Source organism: Cupressus sempervirens, chromosome 11 (genome assembly GCF_028749045.1).
Source record: "Cupressus sempervirens isolate cs-2001-9-10 chromosome 11, ASM2874904v1, whole genome shotgun sequence".
NCBI lineage: Eukaryota > Viridiplantae > Streptophyta > Pinopsida > Cupressales > Cupressaceae > Cupressus > Cupressus sempervirens.
This window is the reverse complement of record NC_143128.1, coordinates 414,113,677-414,141,006: the sequence shown is the minus strand read 5'-3', so window position 1 is coordinate 414,141,006 and position 27,330 is coordinate 414,113,677.

The window sequence follows — 27,330 nt, the reverse complement described above, 5'->3', positions numbered from 1 at the left end:
TCCTTGAAAAGAAGAAAAGAACTTGCAAGGAAAATGAATGACCATCAGTATGTTGAAGAAAAGATTGAAGATCTCTCACCATCAAGTAGTTCAGATGAAGCTGACAAAGGAATCAAAGAACTTTTTAAAAAGAATGGATCTCTGCAGGAAGAATTAAGAAAGCTCAAAAGGGAACAAGAAATCCAGTCCATCAGGCTATGCAAAATCTTGGAGCAAAGGAACAAGGCAGTTGAAGACTTAGAGGTAAGGAATAATCAATCCTCTCAGCTTGAAAATCTTGTAACTCAATTATCTAATGCAAATGAAGAAATTATGAATCTAAGATCTGAGAATGAGAATTTGAGAAATGACTTAATTACTGAAAGGCAAATCAATGCAAGCTTACAAAGTGATCTAATCTCTGAAAAACAAGTCAATGAGAGAATGGTAAAATCTCAAAAGGACATGGATCAATTGAATCTGCAAAATAAAGAAAACTTTCATAAACAAAATGGTAAAGCAGGCCTTGGATACAAGGAAGAAGGTGAATCCTCCAAACAGGGTACTCAAAAGAATCAAAGACCTACTTGCAGCCACTGTGGTAAGTTAGGTCATACATCTAATAGATGTTGGAGCAATGGAAAAGGCAAATTTAATGGAAAGTGCTACAATTGCAATCAGCATGGACACAAAGCCAATGAATGCAAAGAGAAACCAAAATTTGAAGGTAAATGTCACAAATGCCAAAAGCAAGGTCATAAGGCATCACAATGCAAATCCAAATCATTTAATCTAGCAGAACAACTTGTCAAAGCAATATTTGGTTGGGACTACAACACTTGGTGCAGATGTCATTATTGTGGAGAATATGGTCATACTGGCATAAACTGTGCAAGGCATCACCTAAGAAAAAGGGATACCACTGTAAGATGTTATACATGTACAGAACTTGGTCATATATCTAAAAACTGCATGAACATAAAGAAAGTCGAGGATGAGAAGAAAATCAAAGTAGACAATATTTGGAAGCAAATGAAATAGCAATGGATTCCTAAGTCTACCGAGCCAGATAATTCAAGTGATGGAATGGTCACTCAAGAAGTGAGTGACTCTACCATTTCCAATTAAGACTCATCAGGAGACTAGGACTGTATCTACAAAGCAATATCCTAAGCAGTCCTAGAATGAAAATATGATCAAATCAGTATTTCAGATACATCAGGATCATGGTCGGTACATGACCTTACCGAGCTCAATCGGGTGCAATAAGGCTTCTTTCACCAAGTTGCACTTACCGAGCATGGTTGGTTCTTCTCTTACCAAGTTAAGGTCGGTTTAACCTATTTTCTTTTTGTCATCGAGTTGCAAAGTTTAAGCCGAGCTAGTGGATGACAGTCTGTCGATCATAGCTACCTCTGTACTAAACATTAATGGCAAATTTTTCATCAAAAGGGTAGATTTCGACCTCATTTTTCACCGCGAATTCGAGATTTACACAAAAAAAAAGGGCTTTCAAGCGAGTTCAAGTGATTTGAAAATATTTTCCAGCAAAGTATTCTTACAAAACCTTTTCACTCAACGAGTAGCAATGGCATCCGCAAGCACCAATAGCAGCAAGGCGAAGAAGGGTTCTGAAATGCTTGTGAAGGGAATGGAATGGAAGGCACCTATGTTCAAGCTCGTTCCTACCATCGCTGAATCGCTCGATCCCAATGGAGCTCAATCACAGATTCCACCCAAGGTACTCCTCGTGAACGACATTCGCACTCATTTTAAGTGTGCTATTCAAGAAATAGGGACATTGGACATGGATAATGCCCTAGCAGAGTTATGTGTAAATGGTTCTCTCAAAATTGAGCACAAGCATTTGGAAACTAAAGGTTTGACTCACATCGCGCATATGCCTAGAAACTTCCAAACCAAATGGATTAGGTATATCTTGAGTTGAGTGCATAATGGTCAGTTGTGGTTGGAACAACCCGTTTTGATAACCAAGAAGATGATTCACAAAATCACGGGTCTCCCGATGCTCAGCAAAGCCAAAACCACCAAAACCCTAGGACGGGATGAGTTACAGAAGAAAACCCTAGCCGAGTGGGATGGTAGAGGTTTGAAGGTTAACACTGTAACAGATCCGAAACTAAGATTTGGCATAAATATTATTGCATATAAGTTATATAGTTCCAGCAGGTTAAATAGTGTACCATGTGAAGCTATGGATTTGGCCCTGAAAATTGTAAAGAAGAAACTTGAGTTTGATCTGTCAGAAGTAATGTTGAAGCAGTTAAACAAGAACATGGACAGTATAAGGACATCGAAGAATAACCCCTATAAATTTGGATCTCTGTTAATATGTTTACTATTTTATGTACAAAAATTCTTTCCATCAAAGGGAACCGTAGAATGGAGAAAAGATGTCCCAATTTTGTATCAGATTAATGAGTTTATAGCAGAGATGGGAGAAAATTTTGATAGTATCATGGATAACTATTTTCAAGACTTTAAGGAGAGGATGAATAACCGATTCAAAATTCCTCTTAGGCTTGTTGAAGAATATAAAGATGACGTATGTTTTATGGTTGACTGTGACAAGGTGTACATACAGGCAGTTAGACCCCGAGTTGCATGGGTGAAACCTCTTCCATATGAGGTAAATATTGATGAAATAAGGGATATCATTGAAGCACTGGTAAATGAGCCAGTAGACCCAAGGCAATGGATTTTTGGTACTTATGATGAAGCAAAGGCCAGAATTGAACTAGAAATCAAAATTCCACAAGCCATCAGCAAAGGTAAGAGGAAAGTGGCCAAACTGAAAATTGCAATGGGTCCTCTTATGCTCACTAAGGGAAAAGGTGAAGATAAAGAAAGTGAAGAAGAAGAAGAAGGAGAAGAAGAATCAGAAGAAGAGCAACCGGCAAAGAAGAAAGGCAAGGTAATCATTACCAAGCCCAAGAAGCAGCCTACTATAGTATTTACTCGGAGGACAAGAAAAGGTATTCAGGAACCTATATTGGCCAAGCCTGCACCTACATTCAAGCAAAGGCTCAAATCATTGGAAGAAGGAACTGGCATCACAAATTTCAAGGCATTGAAATTTGAGACAAGGACTGATGCAGAGAAATTGCAAATTGTGGAACTGGTACTTAACAAAATGGGAAAATGGAAATACTCCCCAGACCAGATTGCTCCTCATATCTCTAAAGAACTACTGGAGAGAGTACAGTCAAGATGGGAGTTAGCCACCAAGACGGTAAAAGATATATATGAGCAATCCCTGAAGAAACTTCGGCCTAGTCTCACTGGAGCAGAGGTAAAATCTGAATTGAAAACCTATGAAGGTAAAATGATGATCAGATTCCACACTTGTTTGATTTTGATCAAAGATATAGAGCATGTTGTAAATGATGCTACAAACATGTGGAAAAACATCTATCATCTACATAAGCCCAGTGTAGACCCAGTAGAAATAAAGGATAATGACAGTAGCAGCAACAGTGATGAATCAGATAGCGCTCCATCCATCACAATTACACCAGGAGAGTTGCATGCAATGATGAAAGACAAAGAGGAAGAAGCTAAAGAGGAAGATAAGGAGGATGATCCGGTAAAAATTGCAGCAACAGTTATTGCATCCCTTCCTCACTCCCCAGCTAAACCTATGACATCATCAAGGTTAGAGTCAGCTTCAGCAAGTTCATCTACACCAGATTTACCATCTACACCTGCCATATCTCAACTCCAGGTATCATCAGTGGAAGTGACTACCACTTCATCTACCGAGCTGCACCCCTCTTCATCTACCGAGTTGGCCTCCTCGACTCCATCATCATCAGTTGGTATTGCTGTGAGTTCTCCAATTTTGACTACTCCAATTTGTTCTACAATTTTGTCTCCATCTACTTCAGGCACAGTGAGCTTAGATACTATATTACCGAGTGTATCACCATTTTTGGCTAGTACTCAAATTTTTGACCCTGTACATACTCCTATTGGCACTCAACCCTCAAGCATCCCAGTTTTTACTGCTAGTCCTTCTGTCTCTACTGTTGTGTCTATTCCAAAGGTCAAACCAGTCATCTCAGAAGCCAAACAAAAGCAACCATTAAGACTTATGATCACTAGAAAGGAAATTCCTGAAGACATTGACTTGGACACAGAGATAGTAATTCCAAAGATTGATTTTGATAATGCTACCATTGAAGAAATGAGGTATGCTAGTCAACTTATTGAGAAAAAGGCTACTCAGATGCAGTTAAGATCGAAAAGGGATAAGGAATACAGGATAATTGAGGATGCCTGGAACATAATTACTGAGGCTATAGGTGTTGATGTTGATACTTCTCAACACATTTTGATTCAATTGGAAGAGGTAGTTAATAAATTCAATGAAGATGCCTCCGGACAAGAAAAGCTGATTGAGTGTGCAGCAAAGAAATTTGATAATAAGGTGTTGGGGCACATTGCCTAGAACATTGCAATAAATCAGGTTGCATTAACCTCAGTTTTGGCAGATATGGAAAATTCTTTTAATAATGTAACATCTCTTTTTGCTAAGCTTTGTGATGTTACCGAGTACACTAAGGGAATAAGAGAGAAACTAAATAAAATTAATGAGGATCTGAAGGTGAGCTCACAGAACTTGAAGCTTGACCCCAGTTCAAACTCATCTCATCACCTCAGGATCAAATTTTTGTCAGAGAAGCAGGCAGAGCTATTGAGAGAAGAGGCAAGGATCCGATCTACATTGATAGATATCCAAAACATGATCCTTCCCATCATGGATTCAATGTAGAAGCATATTGCACATTCAAAGACATTAATCCATGATAATAACTTCTCCATTGCAGACCATGTGATTGAACTTTCGGCTGAAGTTCAAGTAGCTCTTTCCACCTGCAAAATTTTGCAAGAGAATTGGGATAAGACTCTCCAGCTTATTCTTCAGGTACATTCAGAGTTCATCTCTCATTTTGGTGTTTCTATATAAGTATATATATTCTTTTATTCTTTGGCATTATTGTCAAAAAGGGGGAGATTATTGTTGGATATGTATACTATGGGTGAATAAGTGTTTTCGGAGAAATTGTACAAAGGAAGAGATATACAACTCATGTAAATACTATATGTACATTCTATGGGGGAGTTGTATATAACGAAGCTATGTATATTCAGAATCAGTCATCAGCATGTCAGATAAATTTTGTCTCATAAGTGTTTTTTTCACTAATGCCAAAGGGGGAGATTGTTGGCATTATGATACATTTTTGTCATTAGTTACAACACTTATTGGATTCTGAATGATTACCGAGCTCTCACCGGACATTCCTTTGTAAGCCAAGCTTTACCTAGTTCTCAGTGTTTACCGAGTAATCGAGGTGAACAAAGAAGTCAGTATTTACCGAGTGATCGAGGTGAACAAAGCAGTCAGTGTTTACCGAGTGTTCGAGGTAAAGAAAGGAATCAGTTTTGACCGAGTGAAGATGTACTTAGTATTGATCAAGAACTTCATAATAACTAAGCTCCTAAGGTTATCAAGGAAATTAATTTTACCGAGCTTAGACGGTTATCAAGGAAACTAACTATCACTGAGTCACAAGGTTCTATCGAGTGTTTCCTTTGATCACCGAGCTATAGTTCAGATAGAAGTGTTCACCGAGTGACATCTCTTCTACCAAGTCTCCAGTGGTTACCGAGTTCAGAACTACTTGAAGTGTTTAGTATGGACCGTGCCTTCACTTCTACCGAGTGCATGACGATGCTGAGTAACGCAGTGGATGCCGAGTATCAGAAGGACACTGAGTCAGTTCAGTGAACCCGAGTTTTTACCTTGGGCCGACTTTGTATAGAGATTTGAGCTTGTTGTTTTGGCTGACCTTGCATGTATTGTTTATTTGGATGGTATATATATGCAATGTATTGTATCATTCAAATATGATGGTAATAGTAATGGTAATGAATGAAAATGTGAAAGTGTGAAAGAAATACATGCGTGCGAAAGTATGTGTGCTGAGTTGCGAAGGTATTCAACAAGGTCAAGTTTTGGAACAGAAAAGTTTTATCTATCACATCAAGGTGAATCAGAGCATAGCAGATCTTATCAGCAATTAGTTGTAATCAGATCCACTGTTTCATTCTAACAGGTGAATCAATTTTTGTAAATCCTTTAACAAGGTAGACTTAACAGTCTTTTGTAAATCTCCTAATAGAGTGCATACTTTATTGTATGTTTGTAAATCCTCTAACAAGGTGGATCTAGCAATCCTTTGTGCTCCTAATAGGGAAGATCACTAGAAGTGGTCATTGTAAGCCTTAACCGGCCAACTTCATACTGCAGTAACGAAGCTTTGTGGGTTTCATCCCCACCCCAGTTTTACTTTCTATTTGGAAGGTTTCTGGGTCACCAAATCTGTGTGTTCAAGTGTTGCAAATGATTTTGTTTCATGCTTACAGTAGGTTACTTGGATGAATGGTGAATATATCAGTATGCAGTTTTATTATTTGAAATTTTAAAGTTACTGATTCACCCCTCCCCTCTTAGTAACTTGTCATATCTTGAATATTTCCAACACTAGTATACCCCAAAAGAGTCACCAAAAATCTATTAGTAAATATATTTTCTTTCTTTGAAAATCCTTAACAAATAACTCAAAAATGCCCAAACTGAAAGACAAACTCTAAAACCAATAGTTGATTCACCTTCAATTGTTTTGTCAAGTGCTCTCTAAATTTTGAAATGAAGGTATAGCTCCCTCCTTTTGATTTATAATAAATAATTTTATAATATGCCTTTAACTAGAAGGAAAAGAAGGAACACTAACATCCATTCATCAACATGATATGAATGCAAAGTTTTATTTAAATAACTTTAAAATCAAATCAAATCTATAGTACACCAACCATCTAATCATTATTCCCATCTATAGAGAAATGGAATGGAGATCTAATACTCATTTTGAATATTTGGATGAATAAAATCAAATAATTTCATCACACATAATAATATTGATAAATGAGAGAAAGATGTATTTTGTCCAACTAGAGAAACATATATTTGAAACACAAGATCAAAAAATAAAATTATCTTCATTCCAAATATACAAGCAAATAACTGTATGATCATTTGACCTTACACCATAAACAAGTTGCAAAATAAATACAATCTACTTCCTTCCCTTCTTTGTTAAAATTTTGAAAAACCTAAAAATGTCTTCCCTTTCCTTAAAAAATATACAAGCATGTGAACTCAGAGAAGAACCCTATTACAATAGATTTTCTCCTTTAAAAAAAAAAAAACCCAAATAGTTCTTCTAGTACAATTTTTTCCACAAATACCTCATGTTACAATAATAATTAATTCTTTTTAATGAATTAATTATTTCAAATTCTTTTTCACATTTATCCTACCCCTCATCAACTTACCTAATTTACCATTTTTACTTTCATGGTCACATTACGATAGTAATAATTAATTCTTTATAAAATTAATTATGTGAAAAATCAATGCCACCTTAAATAGTTTGATATATAAATTATTTTTCATTAAGTTGTAGTATTTAATTCTTTAAACAATTGAATATAAAGGAAAATATTTTATTTTGAAATTACCTCTTTTATTTTTGATTTTTTGCAGGGGTAGTACTTAGGGTTTCAAAACCCTAGGTAACACATCTAAAATAGTATTTCTCAACACTTCTCCCTTGACATCCAATGTTTCTCAACATTTTTTAGAAATCTTACCTATAGTCTAGGATGCTATGATATTTCTTACTAGAAGATTTGAGTCCTAAAAAAATGGCCATGTGACATGTTGGACTTTATTTTCTTTGTGTGTTGTCTATGACAATTTCTTTGCTAAGTATTTCCTTCCTAATAGTCTTTTAAGGATGGCATAGACTAGAAGACTAGGGGCATGGGGTATGTTTTACTTTTTTTCAGCTTGTGGGTATCTTTGTTAGTCTAAATTGTTGAGAGGCTTTGTGCATTTCCTACTTGACACTTTGGGCCTACAATGTATCATCCTTGTTCATCTTGGAAAGAGTACACTCAATGGTTATCATAGCACTTATGCCTTTATATAGGTGTAACCTTTCTATACTAAAACTTAGAGGATATAACCAAATTAGTCATCTTGACTTACATGTCTTTGATTCTTAGGTTGGATTCCCACATACCTAGCCAATATAGATCATATTTATATACTCATAGTTATACTAGTGAGCATTTTATGATCTTCCAATGTCTCCAATAATGCTTAGTTATGAAACTAGAGTCTAAATGTTATGCATCCCTTACAACTAAACCACTGTTCATACTAGCTTGTATTGTAGGCTCATTTTAGCTTAGTCTTTCATTTTTCATATAAAGAGAGCTCTCTCTTCATCTTTCATGGATATGTCAACTAACTATGTTCATCTCTTCTCACTCTTTTGCTCAATCATGTCTTCCATTCCTTGTTGATCACATCTACTCTATTACTTCTTCTATACCTATCATCACAAGGGATAATATCATTATCAAATCTAATCTATCTAAGTATCACAATTTCAAAACATGAGTCTACATCATAAACATGAGAGATAAAACATCTATGATAGAGATCCATGAGCATATAAACATGAACACAAAAATTTGAGCATCCATGAGAAAAAATCACATAGAAATGAAAACACAAGTGTAGAAACATTAATATAAAACCATCACATGAGCATAAGGTGAGACAAGAACACAATGGAAATCAATCCAATATAGTATTTCATATATGTATTAAAGTGAATCAAGAGTACATATACATGTGAGATCCAAAATCTAGATAAGTATCTCTAAATACATATATACATCAACAAGTATCACAAAAGACATTAGCCTAGACCTGGTTCTACACCTAAGACTGACTCCCCCCTCATGAGTAGGTTGTATCTGAGGAGGATTTTTTGATATCCTTAATGATGGTTGGTCCAATCCACTAGCTCTCTCAAAATACATAGGCACCTACTGACCCAAAGGAACCACAAGAATATAAACTTCATGATAATATGCTTCATGTGCTACCTATCACTCGACCTTGCACCAAGCCTCTGCTAGATCATCTCTCAAAGAATTCTCCCACCTATCAACCTCTTCCAATACATCCACCAATTGTTGGTCTTTGACTACAATGGTCATCCTCAACCCTTAAATCTCTACCTCTAGTGCTCAAATTTGAGCATCCCTAGGATCCTCCCCATCTCCCCCTGTCAACTACCCCTATCGAGGCTCTTCTATCTCTACCCTCCTACACCTCACCAACTGCTCTACCTCCTCAAGATCATCCTCCTATTCCTCCTCCTCTATCATGGCTTAGATTCATGACTAAGTTGATCTCCCTACAGCCCCTCAAGAGCTGCTTCCCACCTCCATCTAAGCAACACCTCTGCCTCTTCCTTCTCTTTCATCCCCACCATCTCATCCCTATCTTGATAGCTCAAGAAATCCATTTAGTCTCATGAACTGAGGAAAAGGGTGTCTTTTCATCTCATATAAGTAAGTTAGGTTTGCACCTACATTTGTGAGATCAAGATGATAGTCCTAGGGATCTCATTAAAATGTTGGTGTATCTCTCAAAGCTACTAGATAGTCTAGCATCAACATCCATCTATAATCCTCCTCGTCCCTTAATAGGACATATGTAGTAGTCTTTACTGATATACCTTATCACTACCCAAGTTTTCTCCAAACTTGGCTAATCATAGAGAACTCAACAATATTAGAGTTCCTCCCCATGAGTGGTCTATTGTAGCACATGTACTCCATCTTCCATGAATTTGAACACCTAGCACACTGTCAATATGGCCTTCACACCAATGATTTCAGCTCATCAAAGAGCCTCCTACAATATGTGACATCTCCACTATGGGTTTGTGGGATGAAACCTATATATTTGTAGATGAATGGACGACTCCTCTCTCGTGGTTGTACTCAATCACACCAATATTATATACTCTCATACCCAAATATGGGACAAAATGGCACCATAGGCCCATGTCATCCTCTGAGGCCTTCCAATCAAGTATTCTACTAACTGACCCAACCCAAAGGGAAGCCCTTCTATCTCTTGTATGTGACTAGGGCCTCCACTAGTAATAAATAAATAAGGGAGGCTAAGGGATATTGATCTTCATACTCATGTATCAATCTTTCCCATATGAGGTACTGGTCTAGGATGGTGACATCCTTGAAAAAATCTCCCCTCTATCATGGTCTAATCATAGTAATCCTATAACATGCAAATGCTCCTATTAGTACACCTCATATGGAAAAAAAAAAAGCACAAATATCAAGACATATCTATAATACTCACTAGATCACCATGGCATGGTATGCGAAGGATGTGATACACATCCTCAAGAGTGATCATGGCATCACCAGTTGCCAAATAGGAGGTGTTATCCTCATTGTACCATGTCTTGGCCAATGTTCTTAGTATTCCATGGTTCACCTGAATATGGGGCATGTGTAGCAACCAAATGAAACCCATACTCTCTATTGTTGTGATCTCATCATTATCTAAGTGTTGAATGAACATGTAACCTCACCACCTTGGGGGTTCTAATCACCACTATTGGAATAACTATCTACATAATCAAAACAAAACCCAAAGAACATCAATACCAACCATAATGGATGACGACAAGCTCTAAACAACTAAGAATAGAAGAAAAAAACAATCACATGCTCAAATTGTGCCTCTAAACATGAAAATATGCTCAAGAATAATCTATGCAATAATTTTTTATAATAGTAGCATGATACTTTTTGTTGATATGGTATCATGTGATACTTCTCATAAGAAGTGTGTGATATTTTGGTATCATCTGATACTTCACACATGCGAGATTTAGGTGCCTCTAATATGATACATTTCATAATACCATGTGATACATTGTGACTATTAGAAGTATCATGTGATACTTCTTATAATAGGTGTACGATACTTTTAAAGTATCACACGATATTTTACACAAAAAACATGCTAAAAATATAAATAAATGACCTAAACACTTAAAATTTTCAAAAACTTATGAGGGGCTCATATTGTGGTGCCCAGTTTTACAACTACGTATGCTAAAATTAGTGTTAGTGGGTCAAAATATCAGCCAAAGCCATCTCTCTCTCTCTCTCTCTCTCTCTCTCTCTCTCTCTCTCTCTCTCTCTCTCTCTCTGATCACTCAAAAGCTCTCAAACTCACAAAATAAAAAATGAGTTGAAAATGAATCTTGGACCCCTTATATAGTCCTTTGACTCAATTTTGACCCATTTTTCAAACTTCTTAGAATTCTAAAAAAATTGTACTCTTGGCTAATTTTGACATCCTAGATCCATTTCAGGATTGAAATCAGAATTCAAGTTCATCTTGATGGTCAAGTCACACTTTAAAATTGTGTCTCCTTCTATGTAGTTGGCTAACCTTTTAAGGTCTAATCTTCATTTCTTCATGTCTTCACAACAGGGTAAACTTTAAGAATCACAAAATTATTTCTACTGGCGAATTTCTCAAATTTTTATTCTAAATACGATTAATATTGGTCATTATTTTTTAATCATATTTTTTTGTTTAAAATATTAATGAATCTCAATAATAATAGGAATTTCATTTATCACCATGGAATATTACAAATCAAAATTGAGCATTTTTTATCTTGTGGAATATTATCAAGATCGTTACATATACTTTAAATCAAAAGTGAAAACTAAATATTAGTGATATATCCCTAAAGAAACTAATAATTATGATAATTATTGGTCTGCTCAATTTAATTTATCAAATAATATATTATATTTAGGTGACTAAAATCTAATCATGTAATGAATATTGTGGCGAATACTTGAATTTAAATTTTTTAATAAAATAAATTATTGCGTGATTTTGAATATTCTAGAACTAAATTTTATAAAACTACGGTGATTTGGGTTGTATTGAATCTTAAGTTATTAGCCAAATTATTAGCCAAAAAAATTCTAAAATTAGCCAACTTGTGAATATTAACCACTAAAATATACCTTGCTTCATAATTTTTATAATTCTTTTTAGCTACTCCAATTCACCTCATTTCACTGTTATATCATCTTTCTACTTGATTTGACCTAATTTTTATACTTCATCTTCCTTGGTCAACTCTAGTCAAATTGAGGTATTATATCACTTTCTTATGGTCACTCTTGGGTTTTAATCACATATTTTTCTTCATGGACCTTTTCTCTATTTTTATTTGATTACATCTTTCTCATTTACGCATCCCCTCTACCATATTTCTATTTCAATCCTGAGGGAACAAGAATATTCTATCATTGCTTGCTTGCCATAGTTATCTATTTCTCAAGATGATATGCTTGTCCTTTCTATTTTCTCTTGATCTATCTATTTTACTTTATGTTAGTACTCTTCTTGAGTCCTTATATCATCTCTTTCTCTAACTATTCAGTGTTGTCACTACTAGGCTATGCAATAAGGACTTGCTATCTAAATTTTGCACTTTTAGGCTTTGAAATTAGATCTTTGTAAAATATAATCACCTAAAAGGTCAATAAAACTATTAGCCCCCTTTTCATCATTTTGGCTAAATTATTTAATATTTTTCTAGGCCAAATTGCTAAAAATCAATTTATTTAATTTTAAACTATAATTTGACTATAATATCCTAAGTCCTTTTTTTATTAAAAGAAAATGTCCCTTTTTAATTAGATAAAATACCCCATTCCTCCAACCCACTCTAATGTGCACACATAAAGTCTTTTTCCTATTTACAAATTAAAAGAAATAATTTTGTCTCACATGAAAAGTCAACTCTTTCTCATTGGTGGAAATGATCTTGCACATGGATCATGCTAAAACTCAACCATCACCCTTGATCACTCATTTCTTGATCTTGATCTTAACCACCCATACATCTTTAAAAGGGAGAGATCTCTCCTTCTTTAAGGATCCCCAATTTTGAGCTATTGTTATGTTGCATGTTTACTTACAGGTTTTCTTTGATCATTTTGTGGAAAAATTATATCTTCATGTCTCATTCTTTGTATATTCATACTAGAATAGTTCATTTGCAATAGCATATATTACTTAGCTTAATTAGCATGGTTGTAACACTCTCATTTGTTTAGCTTTGTTGGATTGTGCATCTAATTCTAGCATAGTTTCATCTTTGTATTTCATGTTTGAGAGTTCTTTGACACTAGCACTCTTGCTCTTGTCTACAGAATCTCTCATTTCATGGTTTACTAGCAAGGTGTACAAGTTCAAGTTGAGTTCAATCCATGCACTCCCTATTGATTAGATAGCTTAGGAGGTCAAAGCACAATTCACTTTCTTGATTTGGGGTGATAAAAGGGTATAATTGTTCATTTTATTTAGATTGATCACTTAAATAGTTCTATTTTTTTAGAAATGATACAAAGGTTCACTTAACTTGCTTTTTTAATTTATGCATAATCAACTCTTTTATTTACTTTCTACTTAAATACTTAGATTTGAACTCAACTTTTTATTCGAATTATATTTTTTAATTATTTTTTACTAATTTTATAATTTTTGAAGAAGTTAATTGAATATTTATCTCATTTAATATAATTTTCTCAATTTATGAATATTTAGTTCAATAACTTATATTTCTAGAGATTTAATTCAATTTAATCATTTTAATTCCTTTTTCAAATGTAATTAGAAAATAGATTCTATTTAATCAATGTACTAGGGCATTGAATTAAAATAATTAATTTAGGATGATTTAATGCCAATTAATATTGATATTTGAGAATTAATTTTTTTTGACAATTACTATAAGTTAAGAATTTATTCAATATTATACTCAGATTAGATTAAGTGATAGAAATAGATTTCTATTTGATTAGGATTTTAATGATTTTTTATCAATAATTGAGATTAAGGGCATATGTTTTAGAGGACCATTTATAGCTGATTACACTACCAATATCAAACATTCAATACTTGAGTCAAGTGCCAAAATTATTCTCAATGTGGTAGGCCTCCCATAAGTGGAATCTTTTAGAGATATAAAATATTATTCTAAAGAACACAGATATATCTACAGATATAAAAAATCCAAAAAAGAATATTATCTAATGAAGCCTTTGGCTATATTGAAAAAGAGGGTTGGTTTGATGCTCTAATACCACTATAATATCCCTAACCAAGAATTTTCTTAAAACCCTTAAAGATATTTTTAAGCAATTGTATATTGCAATGTATTTTAGATTTTACCTCAAAAAAATCCAATTAACAACTAGATAGGGGAGTCCTAAAATATTATCGTATTTAATCTCTAGTAGAAATAGATTTTAATAATTAATATTTCATTAAATTTGTTCAGTAAAATAACCATGAAATCTGATCTTAGATACAAAAACTACAAGAAGATTGGATAACAGAAAAGATGAACTTGAAATACGTTATGAAACACCTGTGTGATGTAATCAACCAATAATGGGTTTCCATCCATTGCCCAATGAGCTTGACAAATTTTTTCCTCTGACCTATTGAAAGATGAAGCTTTCCAAAATAACTCTTAAAGAGGAAAATTGAGATTCAAATCACAAAATCAAGTATGTTGGAAATAAGCTCCTTCCTCCCTTTTAAGAACAAAACATTGACTCTTCGCATTTTCATTTCCATTGATTTATTTCCTTATTAAGATAATATTTTTCCACAACTTAAGGAAATAAAGCACATAAAGATTGTTGATTTTATGTAGATCATTGTAAATGTAGTTGCCTTGCCATTTCTGGAATATATTTTCCAATGGTAGAGATATCACTCTTATTTATATTTAGGAAGAGACATGGAGAGACATGTCTCCTCATGAGACATGCCCATTCACTTTATCTAATTAATAACATAAGAATTGATTATTTAATCTTATATATATATATATATATATATATATATATATATATATATATATATATATATATATATATATATATATATATATATATATATATATATATATATATATATATATAGTTATGTACTTTAATCTCATAATTTATCCAATTGAAGGTACCAAACATTGACACTCCCTCTTACCTAGGGAGAATAAACATGTGACATTTATTACCTCAATTTGATATATAGATATTGGGGGTAATGGCATCCTAAATGTCAACTCATTTGACATTCACTACATAATCTTTGACCAATGGCCTCTTGAATGTTGAGTTGCAAGATATTCAACAAGTATTATGAGTAATGATGTCTTGAATGTAAACTCATTTGATATTCACCAAGTATTTTTTGCAATGGCCCCCTAAACATCATTTTCTTAGCATGCACCATGTACTCAGAATGTTCATAAGGTATGTGCACATAGATTCTCATAATTATTACCATATGAGCATCCATCATGCAAAGTATAATCTATCATGATCTACATAGACATTGTAAGACATCCATCATAATAGAAAATTAATTTATTGTAAGATTGCTACTTCTTAATAACTTCTGCAAATACAATTGATAATTATTTAGAAGTGATCACTTCCTCATGTTCTACACAAGGGTTAGACCCAAATTTTCATGAGGTATATTTATGAATCACAATCCTCTTAATTGCTGCAATTTATTAATCACTAGAGAATCCATCTCAACATGGTCTACTCGCTTTGAATTAATATGACCAAAATCACCAAAGGCTTGATTGAAACATATCCTCTATTTTCTCCCACTCTTTCAATATTCCCTCTAATGAAATGTCAAGATATCTCTACGTCTAAATCTCCCTTATGCTACATTCAAATTCTTAGAGGAAAAAAATCAAAGAACATTTCTCTTAAATACAAATATGAGAGATTAAATATAGAATAATTGGAAATGTCACTCAAAAGATAATTTATCTTATTGGAACAAATCCACTAGATTGGATTTATACAAGCCCCTACTTGGTATCATTAAATTATTAGTCCCATTAATCAATTGGAATATGCTTGTTTGGTTGATGATATTCCATGACATTTCATTTAATATAAGGTCTCTACATCCACCTTCGCTTATGCTTATGTCCAAATGGGAATGGGGGTTTATCCCTGTCATACTTAGTGTTGGTTTGTCCATTGCCATATCATACCATTTTACATGCCAACTTAATTCGATCTCCTCTAACATTTTTGTAGACCTATGTATATTTGAGTCTCTTATTTGTAATTTATTTGTTTATCTTCATTTTGCTCAATGGGCTCAAACTAATGAGAGTGTCACCTTCTATTTAAAAACTTGTTTGTATTTTGCATTCATATTTTTACTTATCTATGACTAGAGATGATATTATATAGTTCCCTATTTGTGAATGGTTCTTTCTATCATGGTTTTAATCATTTTCTACATTTGAAACAATGTGACTTTAATACCATGTTGATTTTATGTGGATCATTGCAAATGTATGTGCATTACCATTTTTGGTATATATTTTCCAATGGAAGGATATCACTCTTATTTATATTAGGGAATAGACATGGAGAGACATGTCTCCTCATGAGACTAAGAAAATTCACTTCTCTAAACCGTTCTATCCAAGGTATTCCATAGATTGGAAAGCTTGAATGGAAGCTTAGACCTCTCTAGACATGGAGTGCAAAGGTGTGTGCATAAGAATAAAAATAGCTCTCAAATGAGCCTTAGAGATGCAACCCTTATTAATAAACCATAAAATAGGAGATTCTTTAGACAACAACAAGAGTTCTAGTGCCAAAGAACTCTCAAATATACAATGCAAAGATAAAACTATGCTAGAATGAGATGCACAATGCAACTAAGCTAAACAAATGAGAGTGTTACAACCTTGCTAATTGATCTAAGTGATCTATGCTATTACAAAAGGAAACTAAGCTATTGAAAATTAACTATGCTAGTATGAATATGAATTGAATGAGACAAGAAGATAGAATTTCTCCACAAAATGATCCAAAAAAAACCTCTAAGTAAACCTACAACATAACAATAGCTCAAAATCGGGGATCCTTAGAGAAGGAGAGGAGCTCTACCTTTTAAATATGTATGGATGGTTGAGATCAAGATCAAGAAATGATTTATCAAGAGTGAGGGTTAATTTTTATTCTGATCCATGTGCATGATCATTTCCACCAATGAGAAAGAGTTGAATTTTCAAGTGAGCAAAGTCTTTTCTTTTAATTTGTAAATAGGAAAAGACTTTATGTGTGCACATTAGAGTGGATTGGAATAATGGGGTCTTTAATTTAATTAAAATGGAACATGTTATTTTAATCAAATATGGTCTTTGGATATTATAGTCAAACTATAGGTTAAAATTAAATAAATTGTTTTTTAGCAATTTGGCTTAGACAAATATTAAATAATTTAGCCAAAATGTTGAAAAGGGGGCTAATAGTTGTACACTAAGAAAGGTGCACTTCTCTAAACCCTTCTATCCAAGGTTTTTCATAGATTGGAAAGCTTGAAATGACATCTTAGAGCTCCCTAGTCATGGAGCAAAAAATGCATACAAATGAGCACAAAGAAAGCTCTCAGCTAAGCTTTAGAAACACAACCCTTGCTAGTAAATCATGAGATGGAAGATTCTTTGAGAAAGATCAAGAATTCTAGTGTCAAAGAGCTCTTGAATATGCAATGCAAGAATGAGAGTAAACTAAGATAAAATGCACAATGCAACTATGCTAAGAAAATGAAAGTGTTACATCCATTCTAATAGACTATGTGCTCTAAACTATTGTAAAAGAACTACACTAACATGCAACTAAACTAGGATACCATATGAAAAAATGCCATGGATGAAAGAAATGTAGACAAGAAATAGATGTCTTCCAAAAAATCTCTCAAGAATTCGAATAGAAAACCTATAGCATAACAATACTCAAGAGTGTGGATCTTTTGAGGGGGAAAGCTCTCTCCCTTTTAAAGTTGTACGGATAGTAGAGATCAAGATAGAGATGGTGAATTATCAATGGTTGTGTTTGAAAAGAAGAGTGACCCATGTGCACACACAAGTCAACCAATAGAATATAATTTGACTTCCCACATAAGATAAAAGTCTCAAAAATCCTTTTTCTTTTAATTGCAAAATAGAAAAAGGACTTTATGTATGCACTTTAAGTGGGTTAGAAGATTGGGTCTTTTATTTAATTAGAAGGGAAAATGTTCTTTTAATTATAAAATGAACTTAGTATAGCATAGTCAAACTATAGGTTATAATCAAATTAATTGATTATTAGCAATTTGGTCTAGGTAAATGATTAATTAATTTAGCCAAAATGCTAAGAAGGGGGCTTATAGTCTAGATGACCTTTTTTAGGTGATTACAAAATTTATCCTTAAGCTCCTATAAAATAAGGCCTCCTACCCTTAATTTCTCATGTACAATCAAAGAGTAATGAGATTGTGCTAAATTTGATCTAGCAATGTTGTCTATCACATTTGAGAAGAATTGAGTATTGCTTCTTTTCTAGATGCCCCAACAATGATTTAGAGATTAGACCTCAAAAAGTCAACCAATTGCTTACAAGGAGGTAGAGTTTTAAAATGAAATTTTGACCATCAAGATAAACTCAAATTTCAATTTCAATCCCAAAAATGGATCCATGATGTCAAAATTAGCCAAGGGTGCAATTTTCATGGAATTTTGAGGAGTTTGAAAATTAGGCCAAATTGAGGTCAGAAGCTATAAAAGGGGTCCACATGTTATTTTCAAAATCATTTATCTTTTGTGATTTTGTGAGAGCTTATGAGTGGTCTAGAGAGAAGCATGGCCTTGGTAAACATCCCACTTCACTAACACTATTTTGAGCACAACTAGTTGTACAACTGGCCAGAGCACTACAAGGCACTAGTAAGTGACCTCTTTTTTGTCATTTTTTCAAGCTTTTTGGTGTTTTTTGCACATTTTGGGGGTTTTAATGGAAAATATCATGAAATATTTAAAAGTATCAAATGGATACTTTACCAAATATTGTGCAATACATTTTTTTACAAAATATATCACATGCATGCTTATAGGTTATCGTATGGGACATACCCATTTGTCATCTACACCAGTCCAAAATATTGCATGATAGGATTATATTGCATTACTTTATAAAAAGTATCGTGCAATATCTTTCCAACATATTGTATCATCTTTAGTAGGAAAAAGTATCACACAAATGGTTTTAAGTATGTTTTTGTTAATTTTTTCCATTATGATGATGTTTCTGATGTATTATTTATGTGTTCATGTTGTGTGTTTATAGGAGGTGTTTCTAGCACTACTTATCTGAGCCCCCAAAGTGGTGGGGTTGTGTGTTGTAGAGTATTTGATAGGTGATGAACATCTCACCATATCTTTAATGGGTTTTTGATGGGTCATATGGATGCTGCATAAATGGGTAAATGATGGATTGTTGATTGCACTAGCTAAGCGGTGGCACAACAAGCATAACACCTTTCATTTTCCAACTGGAGAGGCCTCAATTACATTAGAGGATGTATATCACATTCTTCGAGTGCCATGCTATGGTGATTTAGTAAGTTGTACATTTGATTATTCTTTTAATGTTTTTCAAGTTTAAATATTGATGTGAGGGATATTGATGTTAAGCTTGGTTATATCATAGGTGTATTATGATTAGATCCTGATAAAGGGGTGAGTTGTGATGTAGCAGTTATTCCATGATGTCACCATCCTAGACTACCATCTAGGTTGGAAGTAATTTATTTTTGAGTACGAAGCAATGTACCCTCTTCCCAACTTTCTATGTTCACTTATAGCTTAGGCCTTGGTGATAGATGAGGCCCAAAAGGGCTTCCCACTAGAATGGGGTCGATTGGTGGCATATCTAATTGCATGGCCACATAGGATGGCATGGGGACCAGTGATACTGGCTGAGATGTATCATGAGCTTCATGAGGTGGTTTATCATGAGGGCCACTCATGGGCATGTGGAGTGGTGTTAGCACAGATCTATGCCTAGGAGTACATTGTTGTGATTCAGCCATGAGTTTAGTTATGGGAGTGGATCCAACCATATATTTTTGGGTATAGAGGATTTATCCCATAGACCCATAGTGGGGATGTGACCTATTACCAATGAGTCTTTGATGAGTTGATAGTATTCACATGGCAGCCTTACTGAGATTTCCATAGATGGTATGATGCATGGGAGCTAGATTATATGAGATATAGTAGGCCACTAGTGGGTAGGAGCTCAGATGTTGTTGAGTGGTTTGTGATCAGCCAAGTATGGTGGCAATATGTAGAGTGATAGGTGATATCGATGGAGACCACCACCTATGCTCAGATGCATTATAATGAAGCATAGGGATGGTTGTTGATGTTGGATTATCAAAGAGTAGTACAACATATAATAGCTCTAGTGCAGGCTCCTTGGAATTATCACCCATATGTGGTAGATTTAGGAGAAAATCTAGCCTCCCTATATGAGAGATAGAGGAACATGTTCTTGCAATTTATAGAACCTAATGCACTATCCATAGTAGGGGGACACAGAGGTGGTGAAGGTGGAGGTTGGAGAGGGTTCCCAATTAAGGAGGAGGAGGATGCAAGCATAGGTCATGAGGGAGATGGAGTTGGAGGAGAAAGAGGAGGAGGAGGTACCACTAAGGTGACAATGAGTAGGGAGAGTGGAGGCATAGGTAGAGTAGCTAGTGAGGGGGGATGATGAGCAAGACGTGAGGATCCATGCTTTGGAGGTAGAACTATAGATAGCTTGGGTTATGATTTTAGTTTGAGATCAGCAGCTCACAGTTGAGCAAGCATGAGAGGATGTGCTCCAGAGGGAGCAAGATGCTATGAGGTGAGAGACAACACATCATGGTACATGTGCTACATACTATTATGCCACCTGTAGGGCTATAGTGCCACTAGTAGAGGGACTTCTAGACTACTTAGAGTAGCTTGGCAGATCAAAGGGTACGACACAACCACTAGACAGGAGATAGGCTCCTCCACCAGGGCCACCACTAGCTGTAGAGGTTGGCAACCAATCATAAGATGATAGTGATAGTTTTTTATTGTACTCTATGTATTTTTGAGATGGATATCCAGATTTTGGAGCTTATTTTTTATATATGTACCATGACACATTGATATATATATATATATGAGATACTAGATTTGATTAGTAGTTTTGTGTACTTGTCTCAAAATGGATGTTTTTAGCATTTTCGATTTTCATGTGATGTTTCAATTTTTTTTTTTTATGTATGTGTTTTTTGGATACTTAGGTGTGTATGCTCATGTATCTCTCTTATGTATGATGTTTTTAGGTCTCATGTTTATGATATAGACTTATGTTTATGAAAAGTATGTGACACTTGGATAGATTGAATGTGATGTTTAGATTAACCCCTTGTGATGATAGGATAGCAAAGGATGAGGCAAAAGATCAAGTAGATGGAAGACATAATAAAGAAGAAAAATGTGAAAATAGTTAGTTGACATGTCTGCAAAAGATGAAGAGAGAGCTTTCTCCATATGCATGATTAAGTTAAAAATGAACCTATAATGCAAGCTAACATGCAAAGTGGTTTACTAGCAAGGAATGCATAATGTTTAAACTCTTATTTCATCATTGAGCATTTATTAGGGACATCATGAGATCATACAATCATCACTAGTATAACTATTAGGATATCAATATGATCTATGTTAGATAGAAATGTGGGAATCTAACCTATGCATCAAAGACAAATAGGTCAAGATGACTATGCAGTTGGATTCCCTAAGTTTAATATAGCAAGATAATACCTGTATCAAGGCATAAGCACTAGGATAACCCCTGAGTGTAGTCTTGCAAAAGTAGTCAAGGATGATATATTTATAAGTCAAAGTGTCAAATAGGACAAGCATGATTTCTTTAAACACTATAGACAAATAAAGTATACCCACAAGTAGAAATCAAGAAAACATGCCCCATGCCCCCAGTCTTCTAGTCGATGACATCCTCAAAAGACTATTAGGGAGGGAATATATAGCAAAGAAATCATCATAGATAGCACACAAAGTAGATAAAAATTATCATAGCTCAGTCATTTAAGTGTTTAAGTGTGTGTGTGTGTGTGTGTGTGTGTGTGTGTGTGTGTGTGTGTGTGTGTGTGTGTGTGTGTGTCACTTGGCCATTTCTTCAAGACTTGATTTTGATAATGAGAAATATCATGACACCAAAGACTATAGGTAAACTATCTAAAAAGTGTTGAGAAACACTTGATGTAAAGTTGGGGGAGTAGTGTTGAGAAACATTGTTTTGTGAGTTGCCAAAGAAACCCTAATGCAAAAGGAAACTACAATATGGTAATTAGTTGTGCCTCTAAGATGAGGACAAGAAACAATCCCAAGCTAGGAAGTGTGTAGCAAAATGAGTGATTGAGACTGATAGAAATAGGTGCAAGGGTCTCAAGTAGTGCCTATTTCTAGGTTTTCACCACTTGGTAGATTTTTCGGGACTTTCTAAAAAAAATTCATATTTTTGAATTTTTAATATTTTTTTGGTGATACATCAAAGCACCTATTGCTAGGTTTTCACTAAGATGACCATTTTTTAAGGACATTTTTTTTTATTTTTAGGATTTTTTCAAGATCATAGATATGTAGAAGATAGTTAAGCAGTAAGCCTTTAAGCATAGAACTTCTTTAAGTGTAGGACATTGATAGGCTCTTCAAGTTCTTAACCTTCAAGAGTAGATAGCTGATAAGCACTAGACCCAAATGTTGCTATGATAATGTATGGACCTAACCAATTAGGTTCAAACTTTTCCTTCTACTCTCTATGTTGTTGATTTTTCATATTTTCTTTAAGCACAAGGTCACCAACTTGAAACTCACGTGGATGAACCTTCTTGGTATACTAAGTAGACATGCACTTCTAATAAGCCCTCATGTGATCAAAAGCTACCTTAGGATGCCCATCAAGAGTCTAATTTGTGTATTAACATAGCTCTATGGTCTTCATTAGTTATCAACCCATGTAAAGAGACTTGCAACGAGGGGATCTCTACTTCTAATGGGGGAATGGCCTTGGAGCCATAGACTAACTAAAAGGGCATGAATGCTATAGGAGTACGGATAATAGTTCTATAGGCCCAAAGTGTTGGATTTATCTATAGGTGCCAATCTCTCCTAGACTTATGAACTGTGCAATGTAATATTTTTAGCAATGTTTTATTGGAGGCCTCTACTTGGCCATTCCCTTAAGGGTAATAAATAGAAGACCAGTGTTGTTTGATTTGAAAATTCTTGCATAGCTACCTTAGGTCCTTATTTTTTAATCGTCCTCCATTATCAATGACAGCAGAGGAAGGAATACCATATCGACAAATGATGTGATTTAGTATAAACAAGACAACATGTTTTCTTATAGTAGCAGATAATGGCATTGCTTCAACCCATTTGGTGAAATACTCAGTTACTATAATGTTAAACTTGTGACCACTAGATGAACTTGTGTAAATTTTTCCTACCAAGTCAAAGGCCCATTGTTGAAATGGCCAATATGTCATAGAAGGAATCAACCCATGTCCAGGAGCATGAATCAAGTTACCATGGAGTTGACATTTTTTACAAGACTTGGCATAATGAACAACATCGGCTTGCATGGTTGGTGTTGTGGTGTCCACAACACATGCCCCATTCCTCACTAAGAATGGGGACCCCCTACTTTTTTTGATTCTTAGACTCCCAATTCAAGAGTTGGGAGAAGAAATATTTATTAGAATCACAGTTTTAGAGTAAAAAAAAAAGTGAAAAAGTTAGAAAAAATCAAAAAATTAGAAAAATATCAAAAATATACATATATCAAAAAAGTGAAAAAAACACAAAAAAATAGAAAATTTTAAAAAAAGAAAAAAAGAAAAGAAAAAAGAAAAAATATTTTTTAATCATGCATTCAAGCACCTACGGGTGTGGGCAGAGTGCGCACTATGACCTGGCGTGCATAACAGGGTGTACCACACACCCGACTTGGCTTGCAAAGGGGGAGTATGTTATATAACCCCACATATCCCAAACACTTGCATGGTTCTCCATTTTTATTAGGATTTTGGCGATGACAAGGTAAACATTATATATCGCATGCACAGTGTTGCCTCACCTTACATGCACAGCAATGCCCTTATAACTTTCGCCCACGTGGTAGAAATAACATTGTCCACTATGGCGGCACCTTACCTTACATGCATAGTGGCACCCTTATAGCTTTTGTTGCATGGTAGCAATGACATTGCCTGCCGCAGTGGCACCATACCTTACATGTGTAGTAGCACCTCAATGATTTTCCCCTATGTGGTGGCATTTGTGTTGCCTACTATGGTGGTGCCTTCACTTGCTTGCCATGGAAATGCCATTTCATTTTGATCATGTGGTGGTGCAGCACTAAGCGTGCCCGTGATCACATTGTTCCTTCTTCTCACATAGTGCCACTTGTGTCTGCAACATGCCTTGCACCCCTCATACATTTTTTTATATAATTGATTTAATTTTTGAAAAAAGAAAAAAAATATTATATATATATATATATATATATATATATAAATATAATAATGATAAAAGGAGATAAAATAAGAAAACAAGAAAATAACCAAAATGCCCAAATGGAGGCATTTTTTTCTTTTTTCCTTATGTTTATTTCAATTCATAGTTTTCATGTTTTATTGGACTAATAAACACTTTTTTCTTATAATGTGCAAATAATCAAATGGGGTCTACATCTAGAGTAGCACCCAAACTTGTATTCAAGTTCCAAGGCATATCTTCAAAGTCTATATTTCATGATGATTATGCAGAGATCAGAGATACTGACCTTGGACACAAAAATTTAGGCAAATTCTTGAGAATTTCTAACAAGCCAATAGAGAGGTGAGCTATGATGTCTGCATTGATCTGTTCCAAATTCGTGAATGTAACATCACATCCTATGTTGGTGCATTCAATTGAATTAATCATGGCCTTGTCACAAAACATCATGCTTGATGAGAGGGTGATCAAGTGCATCACAAGGGAAGTGGTATTGGATTTGCAACCTGAAAACATTGAGAGGTTTTTCCACTTACCATGAGTAGACCTATTCATCTGACTTTCCTATGCAACGACTAAGAGATGGTACATGGAGCATCATCAAGAGGCCATTGAAATTATACAATCCTTGTACCTGATTGAGAAGCCTCCTTGGGGAAGGATAATAAAAAAAGTGGATATGACTCATAGATACATGAAGGAAGACATTGGATACTCCATTATTCTCCTAAGTAGAGTCATGGGCTTACCCATAGCAGGTCACCTCAGCACATTCATGGTCAACTTCATTGAGACCATTGGATTGGGCCACCACACTAAGTGAAAACTTGTGTGAGAAAATGAGGATGGTGAAGGACAAGAAGAATTTTTACATGACTTCTTACCTAGTGCACCTGCTTGTAGCAAGGGTGACAAACTATCCCAATTTGTACAAGAGAGGCAATATGTAAGACCCCAATGCCTGGCCATACATAGTTTATCCTCAATTGGTAAAGAAGAAGCTCTAGGGGTAGAGCAAAGAATAAAAATTTGTGAATGATGCATTCATCTTTGCAATCATTTGATTCATCGAGGATGATTATGGAAAGAGGTTATTCGAAAAAGCCAAAGCATAGATCACAAATCTTGGAGCCTACTTTATCCAGTTCAAAACATTCACATATCTACAAGTAGCTAGTGCATCCATCAATCTTAAAAAGCTCCCAAGATATCCTAGTGACAAGTTGGTACTATTGGATATTTTCCAACAAATTGAGTTAGCCTATGAGAATATAAAGAGGCAATGGAGACCCTACTAGGAATGGCCATTGATCATAGGACCGTATTAGGTGAAGAGGAAACAAGACATTCTATATTTTGAATGGGACTGGGAGAACTATCCCCTTGAAGAATACAACTCTCCTTGGCCATATTTTGACAATGTCAAGAGCAAGAAAAGACTTTCATTATGAGGATGCAATTGAAGATCACTAGATGAATGCCACAAATGACTATGATGTTGTCATTAGGGACTACTTAGAGATAGGGGAGGTGTCCAGCTAGACCCATTTTTGAAAGCTTATCAGGAATGGTGAGAAAGTTTTGAGGAGAATGGTGTCACCATTATCATGGGGAATTTGAAGTTATTTCATGCTACATAGGAGAATGTCAATAAGATTGTAGCAATTTTGAAGTAGGACTTTAGTATCATGGATGAGGTACATGCCTAGAGTAAAGATTGCAGACTCTACAAGCCATAAAGGGCCAAATATATCAGGTTTTGATCAATATATATACTGGGGAAGAATTAGACATGATCAATGATTGGATAGAGAAAATAGTAGATAGCAATAAAGTAATGGAGACATTACATGAGGAGATCCATTGACTCAATGACCAAGCTAGAGAGTAGATTTTGGAACTAGAAAGAAACTACAATGATGTATACTTGGATATTTTTGAAGATGAGGAATGAGAGAGATTTTTACCTATAGAGATAGTAGTGGAAAATTTTAGGAAGGATTTTGTGGAGGTTGTTGATAATGAAGACATCCAAAAAGCCTTCAGGATAGAAGAAGCCCTATTAGAGTTGGACACCAAACTTAGAGATTTCATAGAGACATGAATTAAGGTGGACAACTATAGATAGAAGGTCAAGGACAAGTATGAGGCTTTAGATCTTCTAGATGCAGCTAAGATTACTAAGATGATAGAGAAATTCAAGGGCAAACATCCAAACATAGCTTTGGGATGAAGAAGAACAAACACTAGATGCCAAAATTTTAATTTTGACACTTAATAAAATTTTGAGATTTTGTCCCTATCGAGGTCCACAACTTCACAGGTCCATAGGTGCGTAGGTATGTAGGTCCACAGCTCCAAAATTTAGAGGTACAATAATAGTTAACTACCAGTTCCAAAAATACCGCCTTCCATGCATCAGGAATGCATTCTAACTACAATTTAACTTTGACACATGCCTAGTAAAGGACTAGCTTCTATTTTTGGCACCTCTAAAAAACTCCTACTTTCACTAAAGGCTTCCTCCTACTTTCTCTCTTATGTTTTCTCTATTTTTGACATGTAAAGGGCTTATGCATCCAATTAATGAATAAAATATGGATGGAATCCCTCTAAGCACGAAATTAATTGTTAGTCTATATATTTAGTTTGTTTTAATGTTTTTAAAGCATTTTATTGCATGAAGATATCTCTCACTCTCAACACAAATTGAGGAGATGATTTCTTATAAATACCCCATTGTAAAATGTAACAAGAGCCATCATTATTATGCAATAAAATTATGCTTTTGGTGCTTGCATTTGGAGTGTAGTCATTCTTGCCT